Source organism: Cervus canadensis, chromosome 13 (assembly GCF_019320065.1).
Source record: "Cervus canadensis isolate Bull #8, Minnesota chromosome 13, ASM1932006v1, whole genome shotgun sequence".
In the NCBI taxonomy this organism is placed as follows: domain Eukaryota; kingdom Metazoa; phylum Chordata; class Mammalia; order Artiodactyla; family Cervidae; genus Cervus; species Cervus canadensis.
Window position 1 is genome coordinate 35,000,815 of NC_057398.1, and position 27,521 is coordinate 35,028,335.

Here is a 27,521-nt window from a genome sequence, read left to right on the forward strand (position 1 = left end):
CATACAGATTTCTCAGGAGGCGGGTCAGGTGGTCTGGTATTCTCATCTCTTTCAGAATTTTCCACAGTGTGTTGTGAGCCACACAGTCAAAGGCTTTGGCATAGTCAGTGAAGATGAAGTAAATGTTTTTCTCGAAATCTCTTACATTTTCTTTTTCTATGATCCAACGGATGTTGGCAATTTGATCTCTGGTTCCTCTGCCTTTTCTAAATCCAGCATGAACATCTAGAAGTTCACAGTTCACATACTGTTGAAGTCTGGCTTAGAGAATTTTGAACATTACTTAGCTAGCGAGTGAGATGAGTGCAATTGTGAGGTAGTTTGAACATTCTTTAGCATTGCCTTTGGGACTGGAATGAAAACTGACCTTTTCCAGTCCTGTGGCCACTGCTGAGTTTTCCAAATTTGGTGACATATTGCGTGCAGCACTTTCACAGCATCATCTTTCAGGATTTGAAATAGCTCAACTGGAATTCCATCACCTCCACTAGCCTTGTTCATAGTGATGCTTCCTAAGGCTCACTTGACTTCGCATTCCAGGATGTCTGGCTGTAGGTGAGTGATCACACCATCGTGGTTATCTGGGTCATTAAGGTCTTTTTTGTATAGTTCTTCTGTGTATTCTTGCCACCTCTTCTTAATATCTTCTGCTTCTGTTAGGTCCATACCATTTCTGTCCTTTATTGTGTCCATCTTTGGATGAAATGTTCCCTTGGTATCTCTGATTTTCTTGAAAAGATCTCTAGTCTTTCCCATTCTATTGTTTTCCTCTATTTCTTTGAAATGATCACTGAGGAAGGCTTTCTTATCTCTCTTTGCTATTCTTTGGAACTCTGCATTCAGGTGGATATATCTTTCCTTTTCTCCTTTGCCTTTAGCTTCTCTTCTTTTCTAAGCTATTTGTAAGGCTTCCTCAGACAACCATTTTGCCTTTTTGCATTTGTTTTTCTTGGGAATGTTCTTGATCAGTGCCTCCTGTATAATGTCACAAACCTCTGTCAGTGGTTCTTCAGGCATTCTATCAGATCTAATCCCTTGAATCTATTTGTCACTTCCACTGTATAATCATAAGGGATTTGATTTAGATCATACGTGAATAGTCTAGTAGGTTTTCCCTACTTTCTCCAATTTAAGTCTGAGTTTTGCAATAAGGAGTCCATGGTCTGAGCCACAGTCAGCTCCCAGTCTTGTTTTTGCTGACTGTATAGAGCTTCTCCATCTTTGGCTGCAAAGAATACAATCAATCTGATTTCAGTATTGACCATCTGGTGATGTCCATATGTAGAGTCATCTCTGGTGTTGCTGGTATGTTACGGTGTTTGCTGTGACCAGTGTGTTCTTTTGGCAAAACCCTGTTAGCCTTTGCCCTGCTTCATTTTGTACTCCAAGGCCAAACTTGCCTGTTACTACAGGTATCTCTTAACTTGCTACTTTTGCATTCCAGTCCCCTATGATGAAAAGGATACTTTGAGGGGTGTTAGCTTTAGAAGGTCTTGTTAGTCATCATTTCTTCAGCTTTAGTGGTTGGGGCCTAGACTTGGATTACTATGATATTGAATGGTTTGCTTTGGAAATGAACAAAGATCATTCTGTCATTATTGAGACTGAATCCAAGTACTGCATTTCAGACTCTTTTGTTGACTATGAGGGCTACTCCATTTCTTCTGAGGGATTCTTGCCCACAGTAGTAGATATAATGGTCATCTGAATTAAATTCACCCATTCCGGTCCATTTTAGTTCACTGATTCCTAAAATGTCGATGTTTACTCTTGCCATCTCCTGTTTGACTACTTCCAATTTGCCTTGATTCATGGACCTAACATTCCAGGTTCCTATGCAATATTGTTCCTTACAGCATCAGGCTTTACTTCCATCACCAGTCATATCCACAACTTGGCATTGTTTTCTCTTTGGCACCATCTCTTCATTCTTTCTGGAGTTATTTCTCCACTCTTCTCCAGCATATTATCCACCTACCAATCTGAGGAATTCATCTTTCCATGTCATATCATTTTGCCTTTTCATACTGTTCAATATAGAATATCTATATTAAATATATATTCAATGAAAGTTGCTCAGTCATGTCTGACTCTTTGCGACCCCATGGACTATACAGTCCATGGAACTCTCCAGGCCAGAACACTGGAGTGGGTAGCCCTTCCCTTCTCCAGGGGATCTTCCCAACCCAGGAATCAAGCCAGGATCTCCTGCATTGCCAGCAGATTCTTCACCAACTGAGCTATCAGGGAAGCCAATATTTAATATTGAATATCAAAAATATATTTTTGCCTTTTCATACTGATCAAAAATCCAATATGGAAAGCAAATAATATGGTTTAGAGACTCAAATGTGAAAACAAAATTTAGAAATTTTTAAGTGAAAAAGCAAGAGGGTTCCAGAAAAACATCTATTTCTGCTTTAATGACTATGCCAAAGCCTTTGACTGTGTGGATCACAATAAACTGTGGAAAATTCTGAAAGAGATGGGAATACCAGACCACCTACCCTGCCTCTTGAGAAACCTGTATGCAGGTCAGGAAGCAACAGTTAGAACTGGACATGGAACAACAGACTGGTTCCAAATAGGAAAAGGAGTATGTCAAAGCTGTATATTGTCACCCTGCTTATTTAACTCATATGTAGAGTACATCATGAGAAACGCTGGGCTGGAGGAAGCACAAGCTAGAATCAAGATTGCCAGGAGAAATACCAATAACTTCAGATATGCAGATGACACCACCCTTATGGTAGAAATTGAAGAAGAACTAAAGAGCCTCTTGATGAAAGTGAAAGGGGAGAGTGAAAAAGTTGGCTTAAAGCTCAACATTCAGAAATCTAAGATCATGGCATCTGATCCTATCATTTCATGGGAAATAAATGGGGAAACAATGGAAACAGTGGCTGACTTTATTTTTCTGGGCTCCAAAATCACTGCAGATGGTGATTTGCAGCCATGAAATTAAAAGACGCTTACTCCTTGGAAGGAAAGTTATGACCAACCTAGACAGCATATTAAAAAGCAGAGACATTACTTTGCCAACAAAGGTCCATCTAGTCAAGGCTATGGTTTTTCCAGTGGTCATGTATGGATGTGAGAGTTGGACTATAAAGAAAGCTGAGCACCAAAGAATTGATGCGTTTGAACTGTGTTTTTGGAGAAGACTCTTGAGAGTCCCTTGGCCTGCAAGGAGATCCAACCAGTCCATCCTAAAGGAGATCAGTCCTGAGTGTTCATTGGAAGGACTGATGTTGAAGCTGAAACTCCAGTACTTTGGCAACCTGATGCAAAGAGCTGACTCATTTGAAAAGACCCTGATGCTGGGAAAGATTGAGGGCAGGAGAATGGGCCGACAGAGGATGAGGTGGTTGGATGGCATAACCGACTCGATGGACATGGGTTTGGGTGGACTCCAGGAGTTGATGATGGACAGGGAGGCCTGGCATGCTGTGGTTCATGGGGTCACAAAGAGTCGGACATGATTGAGCGACTGAACTGAACTGAACTGAAGTGAAATATATGAGAAGTTTTTGAACAAGGCTCAAAAAGAACAAACTGTTCAAAGACACATTTGACTATAGTATAAAGACTTTTTATGATGTTGTGTCGAAGTAAGTGAAACTCACAAATTGGTTAGATCATTGTAATTTCTATTACTGTGAAAGGATTAGTGATTGAAATATATAAAGAAAGATTGTAAGTATATGTGAAAAAGGGGGAAAAAAGCAGTAGAAAAGTGGGAAGAGAATAAGATCTGCAGGAGAATCTGTAAGTCCAATAAACATAAAAAGATTCTCAATCTCTCACGTGTTAATTTTTGTTGTCTTAATAGTTTCAATATACACACAGATGACCTTTCTAACAACTTAGCTTCTTTTGTGTGTGTATGTGGTAAAACATACCTAACAAAGAATTTACCATTTTAACTATTTATAAATGCATAGCTCAGGAGTGTTAAATACCTTCCCATTGTTGTACAACCAGCCTCCATTTACAAGATGAAAATCTTACAAAATTACAGCTGTATAGCCATTTAATAATAACTCTCCACTTCCTCCTCCATGTGTGGGATCTTAGTTCTCTGACCAGAAATCTAACCTGTGCCCTCCTCAGTGGACGCACTTAGTCTTAACCACTAGACTGCCAGGGAAGTCCCAGGTCTATTGACTTTAGGTATCTTCCATAAGTGATATCAAATAGTATTTGTCTTATTGTCACTGGCTTATTTCACTTAACATAATGCCCTTATATTGATTTGCTAGGGCTGCCCTAACCAAGTACATAGACTGGATGGTTTAAACAACAGAAATTTATTTCCTCATGGTCTGGAAGCTAGAAGTCTAAGATCAAGGTACTGACAGAGTTTGTTTTTCATGAGGCCTCTCTCCTGGCTTGCAAACAGCCATCTTCTCCCAGTGTCCTCAGGTGGCCTTTCTTCTGTGCAAGCATCCCTGTTGCCTCTTCATCTTCTTGTAAGGACACCAGTCCATTGGATTAGGGCCCCAAACTAATGACCTCTCTTAGCCTTTGTCACTTCCAAAAGGCTCTATCCCTAAATACAGTGAGATAGGGGATTAGGGCTTCAAGATATGATGATATAATTTTCTAGGGCACACAGTTCAGTCTATAGTACTCTTCATGGCTTATTCATGTTGCAGCATGTGTCAGAACTTCCTTTTTAAGGCTGCATAGTATTCCATTGTATATACTTACCATACTTTGTTTATCTATTCATTGGTCAACAGATATTTAGGTTGCTTCATCAAGTTGGACTTTTGGCTATCACAAATAATGCTGCTATGAATGTAGGCATACAAACACACTATCTCTTTGAGACCCTGCTTTCCTTTCTTTTGGGATATATACAGAAGTGGAATGGGATTTCCTGGTGGCTCATTGGTAAAGAATCCACCTGCAATAAAGGAGACATGGTTCAATCCCAGGGTCGAGAAGATCCCCTAGAGAAGGAAATGGCAACCCACTCCAGTGTTCTTGCCTGGGAAATCCCATGGACAGAGGAGCTTGGCAGGCTACAGTTCATGGGGTTGCAGGAGTCAGACACAACTTGGTGACTAAACCACCACCACAGAAATGGAATTGGTGGATCATATGGTAATTTTATTTGTAATTTTTTGAAGAAACACCATACTATTTTCCAAAGTAGCTGCACCATTTTACATTCCCACCAACAGTGTATCAGAGGTCAAAATTCTCCACATCCTCACCTGCACCTGTCATTTTCTGTTTTCTTTCTTTTTTTTAATAGCAGTCCTGCTAGTGGGTGGGAGGTGATACCAACCACTTAGCTTCTTGAACTTGCACTTCTTTCCTCCAATGCTCTTTGTCGCAAACCTTATATTTCCAAATGCTGCCACCTCAACCTAATTTTAGTGTCAGGTGTCTCATCCTATAAACACCTCCTTCTAGCTCTGTTGTCATTCCTCCATTATCCCATTCCAACAATACTTTGACTCCAGTGAGATATCTAATCCATTGATCCTAACATCTCTTCACTTTTAAGGATACTCTAGGTCCTTAAATTCAGGAGGACTTACCCCTTTCTGAAAGAGAGTTGACCTATATAAACAGTCTGTGCTCACTTGCATTTCTATTTACCCATTTCTTTTACCTTTATTTTTTTTCCCCCGCGAATCGCTCAGCTTGCAGGATCTCAGTTCCCTGACCAAGAAATAAATCCAGGCCACTGCACTGAAAGTCTGGAATCCTAACCACTAGGCCACCAGGGAACTCCTCACCTTTTAAACTGCTGAAATTAATCTAGGAGAACAAGCATAATTACTTAGCTACAGTTACTAGAATACACTGAATCATTTTCTATCTCACCTAAAATAAGTGCTTTGCCCTGTGATGTTTACAATAATCAAGGTTAATACAGATTAAAATAGACATACAAATATTGAGTATGCAAAGCTACAGTCATTGTTTGTTTTTTCTTTTAATTAATTAAGTTATTGGCTGTGCCGGGTCTTCATTGCTACATGGGCTTTTCTCTGTATTCGATGAGTGGGGGCTATTCTCTAGTTGCCATGCACAGGCTTCTCTTGTTGTGGAGCACAGGCTCTAGGGTGCTTGGGCTTCAGTAGTTGTGGCACGTGGGCTCAAGAGCACAGTCTCAATTGTTGTGGTGCACAGGCTTAGTTGTTCTGCAGCATGTGGAATCTTCCTGGACCAGGGATCAAACCCATGTCTCCTGCATCGGCAGCTGGATTCTTTACAACTGAGCCCCATCGGGGAAGCCGGGCATTGTTTTTATTTTAAATATTTTCTGAGACCATGTAGTTGGGCTGTGTGTGCATAATGGCAAGTATCTGTGTGTTTGAGAATTTGGATTCTTGTCTTTCGCACCCAAATCCGGATCAGTCCTAATGCCATATCTCCAGTGACCTCACGCTCTTTCCTTTCCATCCCTGTTTACATCCCATGGTCAATCCCTCGACTCTCTCCCTTGCATGTATCCTCAGCAATATCCCCAGTCTTGCTTCCTAGTGTTTCCTGGGCAAACTGACAACCACGGTGCTAATTCCAACTTGCTGCCTACTAGACACCTGCACCTGTCCAGCCTAATGAGGCTGACATCACACTGCCTGTTTTCATTTTAAATTCATGACCACAAACCTCAAGTGGCCTCTTAATGCCCTTGGCAGTCATACAATACTAACCCAGGTTCATTTCTCTCCTGATTTTCTTGCCTGTGATTTCACATCCTCTCCTATCTCCTCAAACCTCCAACACCTCATTCCTTCTTTCCAGGTTCATCTCAGATGTGGATGCAATTAGCAGAGAAACTCTGCAAACTGCCCCCTCCCCACATCCATCCATCTATCCTTCTCTAAGCCCCCACATCCTGGCTTCCTGCCAGCTGTTACACATGCATCATCAGTGGTCCTGTCAAAGCCCCACCCTCTGCTCCTGTCCTTGATCCCATCCCCCATCATTACTCAAGAATATCACTCAGCAAAAAAGTGAAAGAGCTAACTTAAAACTAAATATTAAAAAAACTAAGATCATGGCATCTGGGCCCATTACTTCATGGCAAATAGAAGGGGAAAATGTGGAAGTACTGACAGATTTCCTCTTCTTGGGCTCTAAAATCACTCCGTATGGTAACTGCAGCCATGAAATCAGAAGATGTTTGCTTCTTGGCAGAAAAGCTATGACAAACCTAGATAGTGTATTGAAAAGCAGAGACATTACTCTGTCAACAAAAGTTCGTATAGTCAAGGCTATGGTCTTTCCAGTGGTCACATGCACTTGTGAGAGCTGGACCGTAAAGAAGGAAGAGCACCAAAGAATCGATGCCTTCGAACTATGGTGCTGGAGAAGACGGCTGAGAGTCCCTTGGACAGCAAGGAGATCAAACCAATCTTAAGGGAAATCAACCCTAAATACTCATTGGAAGGACTGATACTGAAGCTGAAACTCCAGTATTTTGTTCATCTGATGTGAACAGTTGACTCATTGGAAAGGTCACTGATACTGGGGAAGACTGAGGGCAGAAGGAGAAGAGGCCGTCAGAGGATGAGATGGCTGGATAGCATCACCGATGCAATGGACGTGAACTTGGGCAAACTTCTGGAGATGGTAAGGGACAGAAAGGCCTGGCATGCTGCAGTCCATGGGGTCACAAAGAGTTGGACATGACTGCGCGACTGAACAATTTACCCTTCATCTCTCAGCAACTTACCCTTCTCCCTGCTACATCCATTTCTTGCTGTCTGCTAACTCATTCTCATTAGAATAAAGCTAAGATGTTTTTTCTTCCACCTTAGGCCTTCTGTTGACCACACTTTACATGTTACATATTCCCTCATTTCTTTGCTCCCTTTAGAAGCAAAACACTTTTGAAAGAATGGCCTATACTTGTTTCCTTCAGTTCCTCTTTTCCCATTCTCTCTCATTTATTTGATAAATCTTTATTGAATTTGTTACAATACTACTTCTGTTGTTTATGTTCTGTTTTTTTGACCAGGAGGCATGTATGATCTTAGCTCCCTAACCAGGGATTGAACCCACAGTCCCTGCATTGGAAGGTGAAGTCTTAATCACTGGACCACCAGGGAAGTCGTTCCCATTCTTTCTCTCTTTTATTTATTTATTTTTGGCTGTGCTGGGTTTTGTTGCAGTGTGTGGTCTTTCTCTAGTTGTAGCAAGTAGAGGCTACTCTCTAGCTGTGCTGTGTGAGCTGCTTATTGCAGTGACTTGTCTTTTGATACATGGGTTCTAGCATGCAGGCTTAGTTGCTCCATTGCAAATGGGATCTTCCCAGACCAGGGATCAAACTGATGTCCCTTGCATTGCAAGACAGATTCTTAACCACTGGACCACCAGGGAGTTCAGTTCAGTTGCTCAGTCATGTCCGACTCTTTGCGACCCCATGAACCACAGCACGCCAGGCATCCCTGTCCATCACCAACTCCCGGAGACCACCAGGGAAGTCCCTCCCCTTCTCTTTTAAATCCACTCCAATCTCATGTTGATTCAACCTCTGCACCAAAACTTTTCCTCTTGAGGTCAACATGAACTCCACATTACTAGAAAGAAGAGGCGATTCTGTCCTCCACTTTCTTTATCCATCAGCAGTATTTGAGACAACTGATCACCACGTCTATCCTGGGGAAAAGTGAAAGTGTTAGTCACTCAATTGTGTCCAACTCTTTTTGACCCTGTTGGACTATAGCCCACCAGGCTCCTCTGTCCATGGAATTTTCCAGGCAGGAGTACTAGAGTGGGTTGCCATGTCCTTCTCTAGGGGATCTTTCTGACCAAGGGCTTGAACCTGGGTCTCCCTCGTTGCCGGCAGATTCCTTATTGTCTGAGCCAGCAGGGAATCCAGGAACTAAAATCCAACAAGCTGAGTGACCAAAAAGACAAAAACAAATGAAACAGAACAAAAACCTGAAGCAAATATGAAGAAAAAATTTTTTTCAAAATCTATTATCTCCTGTATTAACAAAAAGTTTTTTAAAAAATATTCAAGGAATCACTTTGCTGTACCCCTGAAAATAAAACAATATTGTAAATCAACTATAGTTCAATTTTTTAAAAATTTAAGGAAACAAACACTAATCACAGACTCCTCATAGTATTAGGAAAAGCCATTTTCTTTCTCCTCCACATTTTTAAACACAAATCCCAGTGCTCAGTTTACAAAGACCTTTTCACCAATCTAGATAAGCTCAGCAACAGATAAGAGAAGTGTCAAGTGCCCTTCCCAGTAAACAAAGGTTCCATATGCTTTGCATAGAATCTCAAAGCTGAACTGAATGGGATTTAAGATCCAGTTTAGGAAACAGCTCTTTGAAATGTTTAATTTGTGTTGCTCAGTCACTGAATTATGTCCAATACCTTATGACCCTATGAACTGTAGCCCACTAGGCTTCTCTGTCCATAACATTTTCTAGGCAAGAATACTGGGGTGGGTTGCCATTTCCTCCTCCAGGGGGTCTCAACCCAGGGATCAACCTGGGTCTCCTGCATTGACAGATGGATTCTCTACTACTGAACCAGTCTGTCCTAAAGGAAATCAGTCCTGAATACTCATTGGAAGGACTGATGCTGAAGCTGAAACTCCAATAATTTGGCCACCTGATGCAAAGAACTGACTCATTTGAAAAGACCCTGATGCTGGGAAATATTGAAGGCAGGAGAAGGGGATGACAGAGGATGAGATGTTGGATGGCATTACTGACTCAATGGACATAAGTTTGAGTAAACTCTAGGAGCTGGCAATGGACAACTCCAGCAGTTGGCGTGCTGCAGTCCATGGGGTCACAAAGAGTTGGACACTTCTGAGTGACTGAACTGAACTGAACTGAGCCACCTGGGGAGCCCTTTTGAAATGTATCCCTGTTCAGAGTGGAGAATCTTTTATCTGACTTCAATCCCTATGAAAAGACTTCGGTATCAGTGTTTCTAATCACTGGGGGCACTGTTGACAGCTATACATTCAGTTTATGTCACTTTTTTTAAAGTGATATTTGATCTCTTAGGTAAATATAAACATCTACAAATCAATAAAATGGTTCCCATGAATGATAACAGCAATTGTCTCATCTAGTCAAGGATGTTAGCACTGATCTAGATCCTCAGGATAATGTAAACATACAAATATCCCTAAAAGCAAGATGTTGTTGTTGTTCAGTCACTAAGTCCTGTCCCATCTTTTCGATCCCATGGACTGCAGCATGTCTTTCACTGTCTCCCAGAGTTTGCTCAAATTCATGTCCATTGAGTCCATGATGCTATCTCATCCTCTGTCACCCTCTTCTCTTCCTGCCCTAAATCTTTCCCAGTACCAGGGTCTTTTCCAATGAGTCAGCTCTTCGAATCAGGTGGCCAAAGTATTGCAGCTTCAGCTTCAGCATCCATCCTTCCAATGAATATACAGGGTTGATTTTCTTTAGGTTTTGCTCTCCCTGCTGTCCAGGGGACTCTCAAGAGTCTTTTCCAGCATCACAATTTGAAAGAATCTATTCTTTGGGGTTCAGCCTTCTTTACGGTCCAACTCTCATATCTGTACACGACTACTGGAAAAACCATAGCTTTGACTATATGGGCCTTTGTTGGCAAAATGATGTCTTTGCTTTTTATTATGCTGTCTAGTTTGTCATAGCTTTCCTTCCGAGGAGCAAGGGTCTTTTAATTTCATGGCTGCAGTCACCATCTGCAATGATTTTGGAGCCCAAGAAAATAAAATCTGTCACTGTTTCCACTTTTTCCCCATCTATTTGTCATGAAGTTTTGGGACCAGATGCCATGATCTTAGTTTTTTGAATGCTGAGTTTTAAGCCAGCTTTTTCACTCTCCTCTTTCATCTTCATCAAGAGGCTCTTTAGTTCCTCTTTGCTTTCTGCTGTTGAAGTGGTATTATCTGCATATCTGAGGTTGCTCATATTTCGCCTGGCAATCTTGATTCCAGCTTGTGATTCATCTAGCCAGACATTTTGCATGATGTACTCTGCATATAAGCAAGGTGAGAAAAGTACAAACTTAACAGAAACCAAGTATTTCAAATCTGTGAAAATTTATCTTAGAATCTCATAATGCTTCATGACTGTAGAACCCCCACAATCACCTCATCAGACTCTGGTTTCAGAACCTTAAATATTATCAGTGACTGTTTTGGGTTGAACTGTGTCCTTCAGAAAAGATATTGAGATCCTAACCCCTGCCACCTCAGAATGTGACCTTATTTGGAAGAAAGGTCATTGCAGAGATAACTAATTAAGATGAGGTCATATCACAAGACACTGCTTTAGAAAAGCTCTGCGGTGGTAGTGTTCTTACTTGCTCTAAGTACTAATAAATCCTTCCTTCTCCTGGAAAAGAAAAAAGAAAAAGACGAGACCTCACTTTGCTGACAAAGGTTTGTATAGTCAAAGCTATGGTTTTTCTAGTAGTCATGTACAGATGTGAGAGTTGGACCATAAAGAAGTCTGGGTGCCAAAGAATTGATGCCTTCTAATTGTCATACTGAAGAAGACTCTCGAAAATCCCTTGGACAGCAAGGAGATCAAACTGATCAATCCTAAAGGAAATCAACCCTGAATATTCATTGGAAGGACTGATGCTGAAGCTGAAGCTCTGTATACCTGATGTGAAGAGCCTACTCATTGGAAAAATCCCTGATGCTAGGAAGAATTGAGGGCAGGAGGAGAAGGGAATGACAGAGGATAATATGGTTAGATAGCATCACCAATTCAACAGACATGAATTTGAACAAACTCTGGGAGATAGTGAAGGACAGGGAAGCCTGGAGTGCTACAGTCCGTGGAGTCACAAAGAGTCAGACACAACTTAGTGACTGAACAACATACTGGAGTAGGGTGTGTACATAGTACAATATGACCCATGTCCTCATAAGAAGATGGCCATGTGAAAGCACAGATACTCAGGGAGAATGTCAGGGAGATGGAGGTAGAGGGCTCATGCAGTGTTTACAAGCCAAGGATCACAGGGATTGTTGGCAGTCACCAGAGCTAGAGGGAAGCATGGAACAGTCTCTATCACAGCTCTCAAAGGGAACCAACCTGGCCAACACCTTCATACTGGACTTTTAGGCTCCAGAGTTGCAACATAATAAATATCTGTTATTTTAAGCCACCCAGTTTGTGGTCCTTTGTTGCAACAGTCCCAGGAAACTACTAGAGTGATGCTAAGAGCTTTTGTTTAGGTAGGTTTTTTTCTCTCCAATATGAATTGTATCCAGTGTCTTTGAAACATCTGTTCAGTTCAGTTCAGTCGCTCAGTCGTGTCTGACTCTCTGGGACCATGAATCACAGCACACCAGGCCTCCCTGTCCATCACCAACTCCTGGAGTCTACTCAAACACATGTCCATCGAGTCATTGATGCCATCCAGCCATTTCATCCTCTGTCGTCCCCTTCTCCTCTTGCCCCCAATCCCTCCCAGCACCAGGGTCTTTTCCAATGAGCCAACTCTTCGCATGAGGTGGCCAAAGTACTGGAGTTTCAGCTTCAGCATCAATCCTTCCAATGAACACCCAGGACTGATCTCCTTTAGCATGGACTGGTTGGATATCCTTGCAGGCCAAGGGACTCTCAAGAGCCTTCTCCAACAACACAGTTCAAAAGCATCAATTTTTCAGCACTCAGCTTTCTTCACGGTCCAACTCTCACATCCATACATGACCACTGGAAAAACCATAGCCTTGACCAGACAGACCTTTGTTGGCAAAGTAATGTCTCTGCTTTTTAATATGCTATCTAGATTGGTCATAACTTTCCTTCCAAGGAGTAAGCGTCTTTTAATTTCATGGCTGCAATCACCATCTGCAGTGATTTTGGAGCCCAAAAAAATAAAGTCTGACACTGTTTCCATTGTTTCCCCGTCTATCTTCCATAAAGTGATGGGACCAGATGCCATGATCTTAGTTTTCTGAATGTTGAGCTTTAAGCCAACTTTTTCACTCTCCTCTTTCACTTTCATGAAGAGGCTTTTTAGTTCCTCTTCACTTTCTGCCATAAGGGTGGTGTCATCTGCATATCTGAGGTTATTGATATTTCTCCTGGCAATCTTGATTCCAGCTTGTGCTTCATCCAGCCCAGCATTTCTCATGATGTATTCTGCATAGAAGCTAAATAAGCAGGGTGGAAACAAAAAAAAAAATAATAAGCAGGGTGACAATATACAGCCTTGATGTACTCCTTTTCCTATTTGGAACCAGTCTGTTGTTCCATGTCCAGTTCTAACTGTTGCTTCCTGACCAAACATAAGAATACACAAATATGGGACTTTCCTGGTGGTCCAGTGGCAAAGATGCCATACTTCCAATATGGGGGGCCCGGGGTCAATCCCTGGTCAGAATACTAGATCCCTCACATCGCAATGAAGATGGAAGATCACAGCCAGTTAGATAGTCAAAATATTAAAAGAAAATTTGAATTCAAAGAATCTACAAATGCACATTTCTTTGGCTGTCAGAACAAGAGCATCACCACAGGTCACATAGCCTCTGGGAAAACTCTACTGCATACTCCCCATTGGATGGGACTGGAAAAAGGCAAATCATATCCTAATTTGTTGCAAAAATAGTTTTAGCCCCACAGACCCCAATAAGGGTCCCCAGACCTCACTGTAAGAACTGCTGACTAATCCAAATTTTGTCTTTGATCTCGATGAGGAAACTGAGGCTCAGTAATGGGGAACCGGCCTCTCTCATCAGCTTCCCCACTCCCTGGTGAGCGTTCCTAGAATCACAGAGCCACAGAAAAAATGTTATTTACAGAAGGGCAAAAGACAAGTAATGGTGTAAAACCACCTATTAATCCAGACTAGATGCTGGTCTAGACTTTGTAACATCGTTAAGCACAGGTCCTTTCTCTTTTTAATTTTATAGGGGTATAGTTGATTTACAATGTTGTGTTAATTTCTGCAGTACAGCAAAGTGATTCAGTTACACATATGTATTCTTTTTCATGTTCTTTTCATTATGGTTTAATCACAGAATATTGAATATAGTTCCCTGTGCTATACAGTAGGACCTTGTTGTTTATCCAATTCTGTATATAATAGATTGCATCTGCTAAGCCCAAACTCATCCACAACCACAAGTCTGTTCTTCATATCTGTGAGTCAAGCACAAGTCCTTTAAGTGGGCTTGTGCACAGCACTCATATATTTTAAATATTTTATTTATTTAATTTGTCTGCACTCTGTCTTAATTGCAACAGATGGGATCTAGGTCCCTGACCAGTGATCGAACCAGGGCCTCCTGCCTTGGAAGCCTGGAGTCTTAGCCACAGGAATACCAGGAAAGTCCCACACTCATTTATTTTAAAAAGTGATTTAAAGAGTATGGTTCACATTTTAAGCCAGGAACAAATGCTTTTCTTCAATATCTAGGAAACATCTGATTCTTGTGGTTTTTAAAAAATATTTATTTACTGATTTTTGGCTGTGGTGGGTCTTTCTTGCTGCATGCAGTCTTTCTCTAGTTGGGGTGAGCAGAGGCTACAATTTGTTGCTGTGCACGGGCTTCTCATTGCAGTGGCTTCTCTTGTGGAACACAGGCTCTAGGCACATGGGCTTCAGTAGTTGTGGCATGTGGGCTTTGTTGCAGGTGTGGCATATGGGCTTAGTTGCTCTTTGGCATGTGGAATCTTCCCCAACCAGGGATCAAAATGGTATCCCTTGCATTGCAAGGCGATTCTGAACCACTGAAACACCAGGGAAGACTGGAAACATCTGATTCTGATGTCACAGAGCCCCCGATATTGTATGAAGAAAATGTGAATGCACATGTGTGTGTGCATGCATGCATGTGTGTGTGTATGTGTGTGTGTGCCTGACATATGCACTTTCTTGTAGTTGTTGTTCAGTCACTAAGTGGAGTCCAACTCTTTGAGACCCCATGGAGTGCAGCATACCAGGCTTCCCTGTCCTTCACTATCTTCTGGAGTCTGCTCAAACTCAAACATACTGAGTTGATGACGCCATCCAACCATCTCATCCTTTGTCGCCCCCATTTCCTACTGCTCTCAAACTTTCCCAGCATCAGCATCTTTTCTAGTGAGTTGGCTGTTCATATTAGGTGGCTCCATAATGCTCCTTGGGTTTTCAAAGGGGGTCCAAGACTCAGAAAAGGGTGATACACTACTGCATGAGGAAAAGGTCATCCAAAGGGTGCTGACTTAGAGGCTTACTCTCTCTGCTGAGTGAGAACTTTGAAATCAAGCTGCTTCTCTTTTTCCTGCCAAGGACAAGGCTTTCTGCATGACTCTCGCTGATGAGTGAATGGGACCTCCCTCAGCCTTGAACCTTTGACTCCACTGTCTCATGACATGAAAACAACTGTGCATGAAACAGCCAATTCATTAAAAAGTCGTGTGAAGAATGACCTCTGCCTGCAGTAGCCATCAAGTTACAGAATGATTTAGGGCTGGAGGCGAGGGAGGGGGCACCAAGAGGCAGAGACCCTGCCCCTTTTGCTGTCTCTTCCCCAGAATCACCAAATGTTCATATAAACATAAACCCTGAAACAATGACATATACAATTCTAAATATTTTAATATTTAAACACAAATAGGTGAACCTTCATGGACTAAATTCAGTTATAGGTAACTAAGATATTTATGATTGGAAATAAGCAGTAAATATATATATATTTATATTCATAGAATATATGAAATTTACAGGGACTTGCCTGGTGGTCCCATGGCTGACTCCATGCTCCCAATGCCAGGGGCTCAGGTTCAATCCCTAATCAGGGGTCTAGATCCCACATGCCACAACTAAGACCCAGCACAGCCCAGTAAATAAATAAATGAATTTTTTTAGAAGAAGATATGAAATTTATAAATGCTATTGTTTTCCCTCCAACTATCTGACATTTAATTTCATGAGAATCAAGTATCAGTTGTTTGTCCTTGCAAGTTCATGTTCATTAATCAGCTACACCTCCCCAAATCATGTTATTTTTAGAGGATTCTGAGCAGTGAAAATTAGCAGATTGACTTCTCAGCTAAATGCCAAACTATGCAGCATGAAAACATTTTTTTTTAAAACTTCAATTGAACAAATGTTTGAAATAACTCATCTCTTATTTTTGTATATTTGGTGGCACGACAAAAAGAGGTCCTGGCTGTTTCTGGAAAAGGAAATGTCTCTTCCAAGAAGTGTATTGGTTCACCTTCAAATTCACAAATGCAGAAACTGCTTCCAGCAATGAAGCTCTTTCCCCCTGAGTGCGATTTAATTGCATATTCCTCAAAATCCCTTCTTATGAATTCTGTTTATACTTCTCAGCAATAAAAAGTAGTTCATTCTTGGTTTTCATCTGGTAAAATATTACCATTTAATTAAAGTATTTTGGTTTGAGTCCAAAACAGTCTCTTCACTATTCATAGAAGTTATAGGTTTTCTGATGGATGCCAAGACTGTTAAGAATGTTCATTATAATCATTACCCATCTATATATTATGGTTCTCTCTGTTTTACAGTTCATTATTTAATAGTGCTTATCTGAAAGGTTATAGTCATTATAGGATCATTTGGCTTATTCTTAACTTGGGTAATTTATAAATAATTTCACAGGTATCTTTGTGTTGTATTTGTCGACAAGGATCTGATTCAGGATATGGAATCTTTAGATTACAAATGCTTCACTGGTTTGACCAGATGTGTGCTAGGTTGCTTAAGTCATGTCTGACTCTTAACCAGATCCCCTTCAGCATTTCCTTGTTTCAAATAATTATCACCTTGTCAGATAAATGCTATATCCATTCTAATGGGGCAAACTGATTTTTAAAATCATGTTACCTTCAATATAAACCTCAGAAATCAATAATCCAAGTTGTATCTCCTTGTCATTAATGTACATTCATAAAAGCCTTCATATTAAAAAAAAGGAAAGCTGAAGAAATGTAAAAAATCTTAGAAGGTATTTTCTGTAATAAAATATTTTGTGTTTCTAATGAAATCAATCAAAAGCACAAAAATTCTAAAGGAATTATATAAATGCAATAAATCATCCCAAAGAATAAGGGGTGCAGTTAACATCTATAGGATGGTTCCTTGCAATGAGGAAATGCACAAGGGATACATTAGCCAGATCATTGAGATTCTGGCTGATATACCCCTTTGTCAACCTGTCCCTTATGGAGGAACACAAGTCGACTTTTGAGGCTCATTAAAAAGAGCATCTTAACTCTTAAGAGTTAAGATAAAGAGCATTTTTTATTCACATCTTAACTCAAAATCAGAACTTTTTCACTTATTCATAAAAGATAAGAATGTCTGAGCCATCAGTAACAATTGGTCTATTGCACAGATATTTGTTCCCTTTCCATACCAGCCTTTTTCCTGGGAGCGGAGCATCACTTAGGATCTAGCAGGTACCTTGGAAGCCTGCTGATGCTTGACATTTCACTAACTGCATGGCACTCCTTTGAGGTTGGTAAATAAGCCACACTGCATTTCTGAGAACAGATTTGAATGGGTCATCTTGAATTACTTTGGTCCAGTACTGCAATTTTGCCAGTGAAGACATAGATGCATGGCAGAATGGTCCATCCATAATTATTAAGCTGGGGGATTAGACCTGGAAGAGTCCTTCCAGATAAGTTATTTACTGTGACTTTCTAGGGGGCAGGGAGGTGGAAATCAGTGTGGAATCTTATTTCTCACCCCACACAAAATACAATTTAAATTATCTAAAGAGTTAAATATAACAAATACAAATATTTAAACTGGGGGGAAATCTGGGAACTGCTTTCCTTTTCAGTCTCCCCATCTCCAAACATTGGATTGCCCAAGGTCCAGACCTCAGCTTTCTTCTCTTGTCTCTATACACTCACAACTTGGGTGCTACATCTGCACTTACAACTGTAAATGAAAATATACAAGAATTTCCCTGGTGGTACAGTGGTTAGGGGTCCAGGCTTCCACTACAGGGGGCAAGGGTTTGATATATGGTCAGGGGATGCCATAAGATCCTTCAAGGCATGGCTGAAAAAGAAACAAATGAAACTATACACTAACCATTGCCAAATGTATATATCCAGCCCAGACCTTTCCCCAGAACTGGAGACTCATATATGCCTACGTGGAAGTCAAAGGGGCATCTTACACTTACAAGGGTCAAGATCAAGCTAAGCTGTCAGTTCTTCAAGCCTGTTCCGTTCTTGCATTTCCTCATCTCACTTGATAGCTACTCCATCCTTCCAATTGTTCAAGGCAAGAATCATGAACTCATCCTTTTTTTTTTTTCTTAATCAGGAGAAAGAAGGATTTATTATTACTTGCAGCAAAGAGAACATAGGAGATGTCTCCCAAAACAATATAGTATCTCTTGGAATCATCCTTTTCTTTTTTTCTCCCTCAGCTGTGTATTGAGGCATGTGGGATATTAGTTCCCCAACCAGAGATCAAACCTGCACCCTCTGCAGGGGAAGTACAGCGTCTTAACCACTAGAACACCAGGGAAGCCCCTGGAATCGTCCTTGATTCCCTTCCTTACATACCCCACGTGGACTCTGTGGGCGAATCCTACCTTGACTATAGAAACAGGCTCCGAGCATGTCTAACAACCTCCAGGGCTTCTGCCCTTGTCCAGAAGCTGCCACTTCTCACCTGGATCTTGGTTTAGTTTCCTCATACTTGGTCTCCTCACCTCTGACAGTCTATGCTCTTTAGAACCAAAAGATGGATGGTTTTAAAACTTAGCAAGATTTTGCCTTATTGTTCAATCGCTTAGTCATGACTGACTCTTTGTGACCCCATGGACTGCAGAACACCAGGCTTCCCTGTCCTTCACCATCTCCCGGAGTTTGCTCAAACTCAAGTCCATTGAGTCGGCGATACCATCCAGCCATCTCATCCTCTGTCACCCTCTTCTCCTTTTGCCTTCAATCCTTCCCAGCATCAGGGTGTTTTCTAATGAGTCAGCTCTCCTCATCAGGTGGCCAAAGTATTGGGGTTTCAGCTTCAGCATCAGTCCTTGCAATAAACTCCCCCACTGGCCTCCAAATAGGTCAGAGAAAATCCAGAGGATTAACCAGGGGCCTGCAAAGTGCTCCTTGATCTACATGTGTTTTATCTCCAATTTCATTCCTGGCTTCTCTCATCCTGGCCCATTTTGCTCCAGCCACACTGGCCTCCACGATGTTATTCACACAAGCCTAGCCTGCTAGACTGGGTGCCCCAGGACACTGGCATCTGTCATCTTCTCCCTGAAGGACCTTCAGTTCAGTTCAGTCACTCAGTTGTGTCCAGTGTCCAAGTCTTTGCAACCCCATGGACTGCAGCCCGCCAGGCTTCCCTGTCTATCACCAACTCCCAGAGCTTGCTTTAACTCACGTCCATTGAGTCGGTGATGCCATCCAATCATCTCATCCTCTGTCATCCCCTTCTCCTCCTGCCTTCAATCTTTCCCAGCATCAGGGTATTTTCCAGTGAGTCAGTTCTTCTCATCAGGTGGCCAAAGTATTGGAGTTTTAGCTTCAGCAGGGCCCCGAAGGGCCCTGGTGTAGATTAAATTGTGTCCCCCTCCCCCAAAATGCATGACCTAGTCCCAGCCCCCAGAACCTGTGAATGTGACCTCATTTGCAAATAGGTTCTTTGCAGATACAGTCAAGTTAAGAGGAGGTCATACTATGGTATAGCATCACTTATATGTGGAATTAAAAAAAAAAAAAACAAGTTAGTGAATATAGCAAAAAAAGAAGCATACTCACAGACATAGAGAACAAACTAGTGGTTACCAGTGGGGAGAAGGAAGGGGGAGGGGCAATGAGGGGTAGGGGTTTGACATGGTATGTGCTCAGTTGCTCAGTCATGTCTGACTCTTTGAGACTCTATGGACTGTAGCCCACCAGGTTCCTCTGTCCATGGAATTTTCCAGTCACGAATTCTGTAGTGGGTTACCATTTCCTTCTCCAGGGACTCTTCCCAAGCCAGGGATCAAACCAACACCTCTTGCATCTCCTAGCAGGCAGATTCTTTACCACTGTGCCACTTGGGGAGCCCCAGGGGCTTAAGAGATACAAACTATTATGTAAAACATAAGCTATAAGGATATATTATACAACACAGGGAATATAGCCTATATTTTATAATAACTGCAAGTGGAATATAAACTTTAAACATTGCAAACCACTACATTGTACACTTGTAACTTATATAATATTGTACAACAAAAATATTTCAATTTTTTGAAAGTCTTAAATTTTCTTTTGCTAAATGAGGTCGGGTGGTCTGGTGGTTAAGACTCCATGCTCCCAGTGCAGGGGGCCCAAGTTTGATCCCTGGTCAGGGAACTAGGTCCCACACAACTAAGAGCCTGCACGCCAAAACTAATACCCAGTACAGCCAAATAAATAAAAATATTTGAGACTTCATGCTTCCAAGGCAGGGGGTGCAGTTTCCGTCCCTGGTTAGGGAATTTTGATTCCCACATGCCTCTCGATGAGGCCAAAAAATAAAATAAAAACACATTAAAAAAATGAAAGTTAAAATGAAGTCATACTGGAATAGGGTGGGCCTTAAATCCAATGACTGGTGTTCTTCTAAGGAGAGATTTAGAGATGTCTGCGAAAGAGAAGGCCTTGTGATGATGGAGGCAGAGGTTGGTTTGGGTGATGCAGCTGCAAGCCTAGGACCACCAAGGATGCTAGCATGTAGAAGAGGTCGGGAAGCATCCTCCCCAGAGCCTGAGGTAGAGACCACAGCCCTGCTGACACCTTGACCTCTGACTCCTGGCCTCTAGAACTGTGAGACAATCTGTTTTGTTTGAAGATATCCAGTTGGTGGTCATCTGTTATGGCAGCCCCAGGAAATTACTGGCACCCCCCCCCCCGCCCCCGCCAATACCAGATGCTTCACACTGTCAACTGAGGGGGAGTGGGGGAGGGGCAATACTTGCAGGGAGGGTCTCCCGGGGACTGACCTGCTCTGCACCTCTGCTCCACCGCCTCTGCTCAGGTCACCCCCATCCTTCCCTGCCGCCCCACCGCTGGTGGACTCTCCCATGGTCTGGGCATACCTAGGGGGAGCCTTCTCTCTCCATCCTCTTTCCTGAGTCTCTCAGTGTGACTCTGCTGCTTCCCTAGCTTTTCCCTGGCTGAGTCCGGACCAAGGGGCTATTGATTGTTTCTCTGCCTTTGCTCTCCTACTGTGCCGCCAGCAACTCAGATGCCTTCTCTTAAGGGAGGAGTTGCAAAGGAAGCCGGAAAAAGAAAAGCGAAGATATAAATAGTTCAAGACTTTCAAGATCTATCTTGCTTCCTTAACTAGTGGACCAGTTCACCCAAAGGCGGAACTACAGAGATCACAAACCTTAACCCATTTGTAACTAACCCAACTCCTTTGTCATTCAATTCCTTCAGCCAATCCTCCAGGAAAAAGAAGCAAAAATGGTAGGAACCAGTGGGCTAAGTAGAACAGGCAGTGTAGTGAATGAGCTTTGTGACCTGTCAATATCTGAACAAAGGGAAGTCATGCTGTTGTTCAGTCGCTGAGTTGTGTCCAACTCTTTGCTACTCCAGGCACTACAACACACCAGGCTTCCCTGTCCTCCACTAAATCCTGGAGTTTGCTTAAACTCAAGTCCATTGAGTCAGTGATGCAGTTTAACTGTCTCATCTTCTGCCTCCCCCTTCTCCTTTTGCCTTCAATCTTTCCCAGCATCAGGGTCTTTTCAAATGAGTTGGCTCTTCCCATCAGGTGGCCAAAGTATTGGAGCTTCAGCTTCAACATCAGTACTTCCAACGAATATTCAGGACTGATTTCCTTTGTGATTGACTGGTCTGATCTCCTTGCAGTCCAAGGGACTCTCAACATGACAGTTTAAAAACATCAGTTCTTCAGGGCTTACCCTTTTTTATGGTCCAACTCTCACATCTGCACATGACTACTGGAAAAACTATATCCTTGACTATGCGGACCTTTGTCAGCAAAGTGATGTCTTTGCTTCTCAATACACTGCCTAGTTTTGTCATAGCTCTCCTTCCAAGAAGCGGTTTCTTTGAATTTCATGTCTGTGGTCACCATCTGACTTGCACACATTGTTTCAGGGATGGTGCTACTGCCTTGCACCCCCACCCCCAGCTGTGGACTGAGGACTGAGGTGACAGAGAGTTGGTGGGAGGCAACAGATGGAAAGTCATGAAGTGGGTCCCAAAGACCAACAGTTAGAGGGCCAGGGGCTGAGTCCTCTGGGAGTCATACTCTGGCAGCAGACACAGTGAGCTCAGCAGAGCAAAGACCCCCCTAGTGACTAGAACCAAAAGGGTGGTCAGTTTTTCCTTCTTGAACAATGGTTCATGTTTCCATGTATTTTCTGTTCTATTTTTAGTCATAGTGTGATGGCTTAGGGGCTTCCCAGGTGACACGAGTGGTAAAGAACCTGCCTGCCAGTGTAGGAGACAGAAGAGACACAGGTTTCATCCCTGGGTTGGGAAGATCCCCTGGAGTAGGAAATGACAACCCACTCTGGTATTTTTGCCTGGGAAATCCCATGGAGAGAAGAGCCTGGCTAGCAACAGTCCGTGGGGTCACAAGAGTCATGCATGACTGAGCAATGTAGCACGCAGCATGCATGCATGTGATGGCTATTGACTATGCAGGAAAGGTCACTCTGATACACTCTGAGAGTAAAAACTCTATGGGAGAGGGGATGGATAGATTGGAAGATTGGGATTGACTGGGATTGACATATATACACTATAATATATAAAATAGATAATTAATAAGGACCTACTGTATGGCACAGGGAACTCTACTCAATACTCTGTAATGACCTATATGGGAAAAGAATTTTAAAAAGAGTAGATATATGTAGATGTATAGCAGATTCACTTTGTTGTACACCTGAAAGTAACAAAGCATTGTAGGTCAACTGTACACCAATAAAAATTTTAAAAAATAACTCTGTAGGAAACTGTGATAAGCATAACAGCAAAGAAACCCTCCTATAAGCCAGGAAGAGAAGAGAGAAGTTTGGAGGAGTAGCCGGAAGAATCTGGGGCTTTATTCACAGCTCCAGGCAAACCGGTTTTGAGTCACTGGGAAACACTTCTTCTGAACCACAATGCATCCAGCCTTGTCACCAGCAGAGTGGTGGTAAAGAAAGGTTACTCGTAAATAGGTCAGCTGCCAACTGCATACAGGCCAGCCTCCAGCAGTGCCCTGGGGGCTCCAAGGGAAAGTAGCCACCTCACACCACTGTGCTCAGGGACCAGCTGTGCCTGGGACCCTGAAATCAACATGCTACCTTGTCCAGATGCGGTCCAAACAGGTAAGGACCCCTTGGCTCGGGCCTTCCCAAGGAGAACAGAGAGCCAGATGGAGGTTGCTAGACTCCATCTGTGCTCAGCCCTGAGTGCTCCAAGGCCCCAGAGGGCGAACTGAGATTCTAACACAAATTCAGCCAGGCCAGGACCTTGACAGGGCTGCCTGCTCCCCTGTGGCCTGATCTGGGCCTCCTGCTCATCCAGGCTCCACTTCGCCCTTCCCTTTGCTGAATGCTTCTAAGGAAATGTAGGGGGACGTAAACTCCGATGCTTTGCCAGCATCATTGTTTTCCATTACTCTTCCTCATCCTTTGCTTATCAGGGCCAAAGGAACTGAATTCTTAATAAATCACCTCATAATCTAGTCCAATGGAAGTTTCAAATACAGTAGGAGCCCCAGGATACCTCTGTCACATCCTTGCTTTTATAAAGGAAATGACATGAAGACCGAAACAAGTTGTGTTTCCAGCTGAGGCTCAGAAAAGGTAAATGGCCTGGACAAAGTCACACAGCCAGGTGGTGGCAGAAGTTGCTGCTCTGAGAGAGTGGGTGTGAAGTTTTTGCCTATCATCCATTCACCCTTTTTCTAGTTGCATCTTCCTTTGGGAAATGCCCCTTAATTTTAGTTCATATTGTGTGGGCTTTTTTTTTTTCTTTTAATATTTATCTATTTGGCTGTGCTGGCTCTTAGTTGCAGCATGCAGAGAATCTTTAGTTGCAGTGTGGAAATTATTATTTGCGTCATGTGAGATCTAGTTTCCTGACCAGGGATTGAACTCGGACCCTCAGCCTTTGGAGCCCAGAGTCTTAGCTACTGGGCCACTGGGGAGGTCCCAGTTCACATTGTTGAGTGAGGCTAACCTGGTCCCAGAATCTGGGGTAAACATGTGACCCAGGCCCAAGCAGTAATTTCACCCTCAATGATTGGCTTAAGGATGGGCATGTGACCCAATTCAAGCCATTAAGAATCAGGCTTAGGATTTTGGCTCAACAGCTGGGAGAGGGACTCTGGGGCAGCTGAGCTGAACATAAACAAATGTGGGGGCCGCCAAGCCTGGAGAGCCTGACTTGACTGTGGGTAAAGCCAGCACAGAGGACAGCAGAGTGGAGAGATGGAGAGCTCCTGAGTCCTGGTGACAGTCTTTCAGCTTCTGGATCCAGTCCTGCCTGAAGCCATACGCCAGTAAGTGTTCCTTTTGGTTTGAGCTCATTTGAATTGCTCACTGCCATTTGCAAATGAAAAGTCTTGAACCAAGTGGACTCTAAATCCATGCTCTCTCCAGACTCCACACTGCCACCAGCTGATCCATCAAGCCTCTGAAGCACCATCTCAGCCCTCCCCAGGATTTCTACTTCAGCAGTATTTTGGCTTGCCAGTTGACTCAGTGGTAAAGAATCCACCTGCCAATGCAGGAGACTTGGGTTTGATCACTGGATGGGAAAGATCCCTTAGAGGAGGAAATGGCAACCCACTCCAGTATTCTTGCCTGTAGAATTCCATGGACAGAGGAGCCAGGAGGGCCACAGTCCATGGGGTCGCAAATGAGTTGGACACAACTTAGCAACGAAACAATACAATAGTACTTAGCCTCAGCCTGTCTGTGCTACATAAACTGTGTTTACCTTTATAAACCCCCTAGGACTTCCCTGGTGGTCCAGCAAACCCACCTGCCAATGCAAGGGACACAGGTTTGATCCCTGGTCCGGGAAGATCTCACATGCCTTGGAGCAACTAAGCCCTTCCACCGCGACTAGTGAGTCCGCGTGGCCCAGAATCTGAGCTCTACAACCAGAGAAACCGCTGCAATGAGAACCCTGAGCACTGAAATGAAGAGCAGGCCCCACTCTCTGCAGTAAGAGAAAACCCACACAGCAATGCAGAGCTAGCACAGCCAAAAATAAATACATACATAAATAATTTTTTTTTAAGGTATGTCTTAAAAAAAAAAAAAAATCAGGCTCCTGGTAATTTCCTGGCAGTACAGTGATTAAGACTCCATGCATTCACTGCCAAGGGCCCTGTTTCCATCTCTGGTCTGGGAACTAAAATCCCACATGATGTGGCCAAATAAAATAAAATTCAGTCCCTGACAAGGTCCTGACCCAGGTGCTTAAAAAAACTAAGAAGGGGACTTTCCTGGTGGTCCAGTGGTAAAGACTCTGTGTTCCCAATGCAGGGGGCCTGGGTTCGATCCCTGGCTAGGGAACTAGATCCTTCATGCTGGAACGAAGACCCAGCCCAGCCAAATAAATAATTAATTTAATTTTTAAAAAAACTAAGAAGAAAGAGAGGGCAGGTGAACAAGCACCGGCTGTTGCTTTCTCCTTTGGATCAGATTAGCCCCAGGGAGTGTGGGACCCTCAGCAGAGCCCAGGGTGCCCTCCAAGTGTTTCCTTCCACCTCCTCTCCAGTCACCCTAGGGGTTCCTCATCCTTCTAGGAAGGAGACAACTAGAGACAAGCGAACGGAGCTTCCATCCACCATCTCAGAGGAGGCAGGAACCATGACAGGGACTTGTAAGCAAAGCTTTATAAGCTTGTTATCTTGTAAACTTCTATTATTTTTTGTTATCCTACAGATGTTTCCTCATAACGTCCAGGGGTGGAGGAGGAAGAAGAGGAGGTGGAGGAGAAATCCCTTATGGAGGAAAAAAATATCAAGGGAGGGAGCCAGTCTGTGGAAGTGCCTGCCTGAAGCTAGTCTGTGGAAGTTCCAGCATCACTGTTGGTTTGACAAATGCAGCTGCTCTGCTGTGGACTTGTGGGTGACAGACATCATTTCTTTTATAAATTAAAAAAAATTTTTTTGCCGTTCTGTCCAGCAGACAGGATCTCACTTCCCTGACTAGGTATCAAATCTGTGCCCCCTGCATTGGAAGCATGGAGTCTTCACCACTGGACAGCCAGTGAAGTCCCAGACATCATTTCTGGCAAAAGCTGTACCCCAAGATCTCAAGGGCTGTCTCATGACATGTCACCCCCAGGCTATGTGCAGTTTATTGGGGGCTTTTGTTCCAAATCTCATGTGCCAACAACTTTGAAGAGCTCCCTACCCCCTTGTGTGAATGGGCAGTAAACTTTGTGAATACAGAGTCGGTTGCCTTTATTTGGCAGGTGCGGTTAAGACAAAGGACACCCACAAAGGCAGAGGCATTTCATTTCGGATTCCAACACTTGGGGTCAGTGGTTAATTACTAAGTCTCTGTATTCCAAGGTCACTTGAAGTGACATGAGAATGGTGACATGAATCCTATGTTAATCAGTGGATTAAGCTGAGCAAATGGCCTTCTTTCAACAGGAGGGGCCGCAGCCCAAACTGCGAGCCCCCAGTACACAGCCTCCCCTGAGGCCAGAGAAAAGAAAAGTCGCTCAGTCATGTCCGACTCTTTTCGACCCCATGGACTGTAGCCTGCCAGGCTCCTCCGTCCATGGGCTTTTCTAGGCAAGAATACTGGAGTGAGTTGCCATTTCCTTCTCCAGGGGATCTTCCCGACCCAGGAATCAAACTTGGGTCTCCTTCATTGCAGGCAGACTCTTTACCATCTGAGCCACCAGGGAAGCCAGACAAGCGAGGGTCAAGCCTCTGCTCTTTCAGCCGGTATCTCTATTTCTGCTCCAGGATTCAGAGTCCTCCAGCTAATATTTCTAGATCTTATGGAGGAACTGGCCAGAGACAAGGGTCTTTTAATTTTTAATTTTTTTTTCTATTTAGCCAGATTTTTTTAATTTATTATTATAATTTTTAAAAATGTATTTATTTTTGGTTGCGCTGGGTCTTCATTGCTGCCCATGGGCTTTCTCTAGTTGTAATGAATGGGGGCTACTCTCTAGCTGTGGTACTTGAGCCCAAGCACCATTGTGGTGGCTTCTCTTGTTGCAGACCATGGGCCCTAGAGCACCTGGGCTTCAGAAGTTACTGCCCACAGGCTCTAGAGCTCTGGCTCAGTAGTTGTGGCACACAGGCTTAGTTGCCCTGTGGCATGTGGCATCAGACCCATGTCCCCTGCACTGTCAGGCAGATTCTTAACCACTGGACTACCAGGCAAGTCCAGCTATATATTTTTTATTGGGGTATAATTGCTTTGCAGAGTTGTGTTAGTTTCTGCTGTACAGTGAAGTGAATCAGCTCTATGTATGTGTGTGTGTGCTTAGCCGTTCAGTCATGTCTGACTCTTTGCGACACCCTGGAGCCTGCTAGGCTTCTCTGTCCACGGGATTTTCCAGGCAAGAATACTTGAGTGGGTTGTCATT

At 43.1% G+C, this 27,521-nt stretch overlaps 1 protein-coding gene and 1 long non-coding RNA gene across 2 annotated transcripts in view; both read left to right on the forward strand.

The window, feature by feature from the left end:
• Window positions 1–27,521, forward strand: part of LOC122451740 (atherin-like) — a 147,396-nt gene that overhangs the window by 108,569 nt on the left and 11,306 nt on the right. The window lies entirely within an intron of this gene.
• LOC122452487 lies at window positions 22,421–26,362 on the forward strand. Its single transcript, XR_006272714.1, has 2 exons — window positions 22,421–25,123; window positions 25,850–26,362. It is a non-coding gene; the product is annotated as an uncharacterized LOC122452487 (long non-coding RNA).